We start from the raw sequence: 7,952 nt of genomic DNA on the forward strand, positions 1-7,952 counted from the left end.
AGAGTTGCGTACATCTTCATCAATTTCTTGGAAATCAGGAGTAACTTGTTGAGGTTCTCTGATACGACTAAAATTTATCCTGTTACCATACAGAAGGAAAAGAACATGACAATCAAATCTGTAAACAAAAATGAGGAAATTTATTTTAATTATGAAATCAGTTTCAAGGAAATGAGCCAGGTTATGAGGAGGGAAAAGCATATATCACACTTTCTTATAATTTTTAGTCATTCAAGTCATTCTTTAGTTTCAAAATTTTTGCTCAGACAAGAATTATTTTCATCAAAATTGAAGTTTTGTGATCACTATTGTATTATTTTGTTGTAGTTTACAGGTTATAGATGAATTTAAAGGTGGTAGATGAATGTTGGTCGGCTTTGAGAATTTTTTTTGGGTGAGGGTTAGGTTTAATTGTATTATTTCTATATCTCTGTTTTGCAAAAATTTTTTGTGTAAAGGTAAAGTTTAGTTGTATTATTTTTATATCTCTATTGTCATATTATTTTGTTATAGTTTACAGGTGATAGATGAGTGTCGGGCGGCTTTGAAATTTTTTGTGTGTAAAGGTTAGATTTAATTATATTGTTTTGATGTCTCTATCATCTTATTGTTTTGTTGCAGTTTACAGGTGGTAGATGAATGTCGATCGGATTTGAGAAATTCTTTTGGTAAAGTCTAGGTTTAATTAAATCAATTCTCCAAAAGATGTTAAATTTAATTATTGTATTTATCTTTATTATTTAAATAAATTTGAACTCAATAAAGTGAGGTACACTAAACTAGTTTTATAATACATGGTAACCCACTTTTACTAATATTATTTACAACAGTGGCTTTTATGGCTTTGATTGTTTTTTTGAGATAAGCATCCAGTATTGCCTCGAACTATGGTCAAAGTTGTTACGACACACTCCAAATTCACAGAGATCCTATTACCCCTAAACTCAATTTTAGCATATTTTTGTCACTCTTTTGTGCTGACGTAGCACGTTTATTAAATAAAAGGGGCTCCACGTCAAAGATGCCACGTCAGCTAAAAAGATTGACCAAAGATGTTACGGAAGCACAAAAGAGTGACAAAAATACGCTATAATTGAGTTCAGAGGTAATAGGATCCCCTGAATTTGGAGTGTGTCGTAGCAAATTTGGTCATAGTTTAGGGTTAGTAGATTCTTTACTCTATTTTTTGAAAAAACTTGGTTTGAATTTAGATGCAGCCTATTTAGAAGAAGAAAGAAGTATACAAAGACTATTGTTGTCTAAAAATTTTCTTTGAAAAGAAACTTTTGTTCTTGTTTGAAAGAACTACAATGCTTTATTTATAACTCTTAGCTAATGATCTAGCTCCGCCTCTGCAAGGGGGTGTAATATAGACGACCTACCCTTATGCAAGCCGATTCTATGGCCCCATTCCAATGACTTATAGGTCACAAAGCGACACATATGTAAGTAGCCTACCCTAACACTGCTTCCAATGCTCAAACCTGTGACCTATAGATCCCATGGAGACTTGCGTAACCGCCACTATCAACAACTGATTCCATGACACAAACCTATGACTGGCATATATGTAAGAAACCTATCCGGATGTGCAAGTACCAGTGTGACTTCGTAGCTCGAACTCGTGAGCTATAAGTCACACATAAACTTTATTGTCAGCCTATCCTACTGTTCAGGTACAGATGAGTGATTTGGACGACTCAAGCTCACACACAATTGTCCTTGCTCCAAAGCCAGAGAAAAATGATTCTCCTAATGTACATAGTGTGATGGTGAAGTAAAATTTCTTAATTCTTACTATTGAAAAGGGCAGCTCGCTGTGCTAAAGCTCCCGCTATGCGCAAGGTTTGGGGAAGGGCCCCACCACAAGGGTGTATTGTACGCAAGCTTACCTTGAATTTCTGGCAGAGTCTATTTCCAAGGTTTGATCTCGTGACCTCCTGGTCACATGGCAACAACTTTACCGGTTAATCCAAGGCTCCCCTTCAAAAGCAGCACCGACGAAAATCATTTGACTGGTGAAGGGGAAGAATACCTTCAACTACTAGAGATGGTTTTCAAATAAAAACAAAACAATAGTAATCAAGAGGAGTATAGAACTAATGTATTCATTTATCTCAACTTCCCTCTTTGAGAGAAACATAGAAAAGTACTCTTGAGCAGTTCCATAGTCATTTACATTAGCATTAGCATTCCTCGAGTACGAAGAAGAAAAGACAAAGAAGATACCGACGATCTAGTTACACTCATATACAAATGAAAACAAAGAAGAGACTCTCCAGGTCAAAATTCCTAAATGGTATGTAGAACAAAAAAGATTAACGCTATGTATATACTCGTTAAGCTTTACCAATCATTGCTTATTCTGCTTCTGTCGATGGTACTATGGCCAAACTGTTAGCAATCAGTTCTTCTTCTAAAGACGACTCCTCAAACTTGGGGACAAAGCTCATTGTGTAGTGGAACTCGATTTGTAGGCCCTGATGAAGGGGTGTCGATGCCATCAATCCTTTCTTTACATCAACTTGTAACTCCCTAATAGCGATTGCTGCCAAAAAACTCTTAATGTACTTTTTACATGCCTCTTTACCTCTATAAATGATGTACTTTTCGGGTACCCTGTCTTCCTACATACTGTCGTCGCTGTTGGTGCTCATGACAATTTTTCTTTCATCCGCAGCCTCTTTGACATCGGTTTTCTCTTTTCTATCGCAAGATGGCTTATCATCTGATTGTTGAGACTCACTAAGTACTTGCATAATTGTTGTATCTTGGTCGAATTTGAGGATATATGCCTGATTACAACCCTTAAAAAACCTCTCCCCAAGTGTGTCAATGATATAGTACGCGTCTTTTTCAACCTTGAGGATAAAGAAGTGGTCATTCAAACTCACAATGTAAACACAAGAGTCGCCATGACGAGGAGTTTCTTGAGCGGACTTAGAAATCTCGTCCCATATGTTGTCAATAGACATGGTACCATGAAGGAAGTGGATTTCTTCCTCTTCTTCGATTCCTTCAAGATGAAAGAACCCAATGAATGATTTTTCTGAGACTACTGAGAGTGGACGCACTTTAGCCTCGAGAACTGTCTCGAGGTCAAATGTTTATCTGGGAAACGTTCCCTATAGGTCTCGTTTTCACAAAGATCCCTCCACTGCATCGAGCCTTCACAGATAAGAGAATCAAGTTGGGACTTGATGGGCATATCTTCAGGATTGCAGTGGAACCAATCAGCTATGACAGCAACCAAGGCTGTACAAGCACTTTCACCTGCAGCTCGTTCACTTAGTTGATCAATCGAAGCAAAGAAGATCTGAGTCTGCAGCTTCATTTGTCCATCACGGCTTATTATTTCTTTCTGCTCCCAACTACCCACAGCGAAACTTTCATCTCTAAACTCAGAGACTGAAATCGGAGAAGTTTCTACGGATTTGTGCCCCTGCGTGAACTACACACATTAGTAAGAGGACTAGTTATGACATATATCTTCAATCATGAACAAGAAAACCTCAGCAATTAGATACTTGATACAAATGTACAAGTAGACAAAGCCACTAAAGAAAGCTACTAAACTTTGTAATCTTCAATTCGCCAAGCACATTGGTGTACAAGTTATTGCACGCTGATCAGACCATGATATGAAGATAAAAAATAACTCGTCAAACATGATAAAGAACGCAAGAAAAAAGGAGACGTACCCTAGAAGAAGACTCGTCGGATGAGTAAAGCTGTCGGCGATCAAAGTCTATATTGTCTCCACCATCCTCTCCATAATGTTTCTTCAACAATGGCTCCCCCTTGGTTTTAGGAGATTTGAAACTCAACTTCCTCTTCCTCTAGGAAATAAGACTACATTTTGAACTCTGCTCTGCATATTGATTTGCTGCAGTTGTATCCTCAGGGTACTTGTACCTTGTGTCTGAAATATAATGGCTGTAGTGGTCTAAATCCTCGTCACTGCTGCTGCTGCTTGTATTTGAACAAAATGATCCACCAGCATGGTTTGCATTGACGAGTGCTTCATAACTGAATGACTTCTGAACACTTGTATCCTCTTTTCCTTCCTCAGATTCTCCTTCCGAATCCTCATCAAGTGAATCTGTATCCACAGGATAAACATAATCGGGATCCTAACTTCTGACTGAGTTCCTTCCATCACTGCTGCTGCCTTCCTCTGCATGATATGCCTCCTTGTGTCACCTAAAATATAATGCTTTCAAAAATTTACCCTTTCGCAGACCTGCTTTTAAAGAACCACCCCCATTTTTGTCTGTCAACAAAGCCTTTCCAGGGTTCGGAGATACTGGAGCAAACATGATAAACTTCGGAAATGTCTCTGAAGCTTCGTGAGTGTTCCTCAATTCCACAAGGTTGACCACTAGCTGTCAACAAATATATGAACATATCTTTAGGAAACAGTCACATTAGATAATATATTCACGTAGCTGCAGGAATACAAGAACGCAAGCAAAAAGCATGTGTTTTAGTTTCTCTTACACAGAGTGAAAGGCAACTCTTGAAGTTGCCAACAGAGACTTCCAAAGGAACGAAAATTTCAATGCCCTCTTGTTTATCTCCAGCTACAAAAGCAAAGTCTGCAAGATTCAATGTCGCAGCAGAAAGTACGGGTACCTTCTGATTTGGTCCTTTGTTTGTACCCTGATTCAGCAGAAGTATGAATAAATACAAGGAAGAGAGTAAATGAACAATGAAATTGAACACAAAGACAACATGTTCAATAGAGAAATTACTGTCAATGAAAAGCTAAAACCAAAACTAAAGGATTAGAAGCACGAAATAATACACCCGTGGATTGAAAAACACACGATTATCATGAACGATAGGTTCAAAGAAGTCAAAGGAACATGCAGCTAAGGCCAATGTTATGCCTATGGAAAAAGAACAACTTGCTTCAATCTCAGACAAGTTGAGATATAAGAATTTACTATTCCATTTAAGCTCAACACATGTCATCATCATACCAAATAAAAATACAAGTGAAAATAAGTTACATAAAAAAAAATAATTAAAACCTATTTCCAACTAGTAGATATGGCCAATATGAGTCTTGATACTACATGGTGTCCTATCTTTAACCAAGTCTGCATTGATTCCAAGAAATTATAAGTCGTTCGAGACAACTTCTCTAGGTCTATCTCGTCTCCTTTTAACACCTTGATCACCATGGTCTCACACCTACTAACCGGTGCATCTGGAGGTCGCTGCAAGACGTTGAACCAATGAAAGAAGTAGTCATTAAAAATTTCAAACCATTTATCATTAAACTCCTCCTATTGTTTATTCCCTTAAAAATAAATTGTTGGATGCACACCAAAACAACTTTGGGAAGGCATAATCCTCAAGGGGCATAATCATTTGCTACCATTTTTATTTAATAATAAACTATGCCCATAATGCTTCTTTTTTCCTTATCCAGAAAGCACAGCTGTATATGTCTAAGAGAAAAATATGAATGAATATAGTAGGTCTCACCATCCACCATATAACATCAAAATAAATGAACCCCACAAGCTCAGAAAGTGGATCCATTGAAATGCAATTATTACATTCCAGAAGGCTTAAAACGCTTCTGACTCCCAGTGCATGTCAGTAATAGTTTCTTAGACATCAATATATCAAAGTTAAAACTCACTTTACGCCAGTAGCATGTCGGAAAATTATACTGTGTATATATATTGGACACTTTAGGCAAAATTCTTGGCTTTGCCACTGTTAAACTCACTAAGCTACTAGTACTCTAGGAGTAATAAAACTCAGTAAAAACCATATTGATGATGAATTTTATTAAGCTTCTCTTGTTTAACATGTCCTCTGGAGAGGCTCATACAAATGTTGCTGCAATATACTGAATCACCATGATCAAATAATCAAAACTAAGCATCAACCTAACCAATAAAAGAAAAAATAAGTATCCTAATTTGCGGAAATTCAAGAAATTTATCATCCCAAGAAGTTGTATAACATGACCAGGATTCATAAAACAATACAAATAGCACCCAATTTCAAGACAACAAAGGTACAAGCACTAGATATTTAGATAACATACAGTTCTCAATAACAGTCAAACCTCACTATATCAAAGACCTTCAACAACAACATTTCACTATAACGAGCAAGTTTTCTATGGAACCGATTTTTCAGGTTATGTTATATTATATGTTCTCTATAACAACATTCCACTATAGCAGTCAAAAAAATCCGAACAAGCGATGCAGTTATAGAGAGGTTTGATTGTATATCAACCTTCTCAAGGAGAAATGAATGCATAGTTCCACTAATATTAGGAAGTAATCAAATTCCCTAGAATTGGATTCAGAGTTCTTATTTCATAAGAAAACCCAAAGATAATTTTTTTAAAATTCTTTTTCAATTTCACTCAACAGCCAAAATCCACAGCAACACACCTAATGAAATCTCACAAGTGGGGGTCTGGAAAGGGTAGGGAGAGTAGTGTACTCAGACCTTACCCCTATCTCAAAGTTAGAGAGTGTTTTCGATGGCCGAAAAAAAACAGTTCAAAACAGTCAACAACTATAAACAAAAACAACAAATATTATAAAAACAAAAACTATAACAAAACAATAAGATAATTGGGATACAAAAAATATTGTATAGTAACAGAAATCAAAGGATAAAAAACTGCAGGAGCAATACTACGATGACTAATAAAATAAAAAATCAAGAAACTCACATTGATCACAATATAAACAACTTCCCAAGGCTGAAAAACACCATCTTTCCAACCTGAAAAGTTACAAACACTCAGAAACTCCTCATTCCATTCAACAATCCCTTCATCTTCCTTCAAACACTCTTCTTTACTAAAATTCTTCTTTACACTTCTCCTATTAAATGACTCCAAATTCAGTGAAATACCCTTTGATGATCCCTTCCACTTAATTTCAACTCTTAATCTATCAAAATCTTGGACCCCCATTTTCTCATTTAACAAATAGTGGAAACCTTTAAGGCAATCACAGTAATCTTAGCCTCATATTTCTTTGATGATAATAATGGTGGCCATGACATACACTTCATCATATTTACAACCATATTATATATATAAACCTTTTCACCCACCCAATGGTGTCGCCTAGCGGTCAATGAAATGAGTCACAACTATGACGTCACAGGTTCAAATTCCAATAATGACAAAAATATTATCTGTAAAAGCTGGCTATATATATATATATATATATATATATATATATATATATATATGTGTGTATGTATGTATGTATGTATATTTTTTTCGCTGACACAAAACAAGAAAATACCAAGAAAGATCACTTTTTGTCTCAAAAAGACTAAAGTGATCTAAGATTACTATAAGACTATGAGACCAAAACAAGAAAATACAATAAAAATCACTCTTTTGTGCTTGTAGATACCTGGTCGTTTTGGTACATGATGAGATAAACAGTAGTTATTATAAATAGTGAAATAAAATAATTTTGAGATATAGTTAATCCCAAGCTTTATGGTGAGAAAATGATTAATTTCCTTATATGGCGTATCAAAACAACTCCTCTATATCTTATACAATTTTGATTTACTATAAATAGTGAAATAAAATAATTTTGAGATATAGCTAATCCCAAGCTTTATGGTGAAAAAATGATTAATTTCCTTATATGGCGTATCAAAACAACTCCTCTATATCTTATACAATTTCAATTTACTATAAACAGTGAAATAAAATAATTTTGAGATACAGCTAATCCCAAGCTTTGCGGTGAGAAAATGATTAATTTCCTTATATGGCGTATCAAAACAACTCCTCTATATCTTATACTATTTCGATTTACTATAAATAGTGAAATAAAATAATTTTGAGATACAGCTAATCCCAAGCTTTACAGTGAGAAAATGATTAATTTTCTTATATGGCGTATCAAAACAACTCCTCTATATCTTATACTATTTCG

General features: G+C 35.4%; 1 pseudogene; it reads right to left on the minus strand.

Moving 5' to 3' along the window:
* Positions 1 to 2,360: 2,360 nt before the first annotated feature.
* LOC107865664 lies at positions 2,361 to 6,961 on the minus strand (annotated as a pseudogene).
* Positions 6,962 to 7,952: the final 991 nt, after the last annotated feature.

Source organism: Capsicum annuum, chromosome 8 (genome assembly GCF_002878395.1).
Source record: "Capsicum annuum cultivar UCD-10X-F1 chromosome 8, UCD10Xv1.1, whole genome shotgun sequence".
Lineage (NCBI taxonomy): Eukaryota > Viridiplantae > Streptophyta > Magnoliopsida > Solanales > Solanaceae > Capsicum > Capsicum annuum.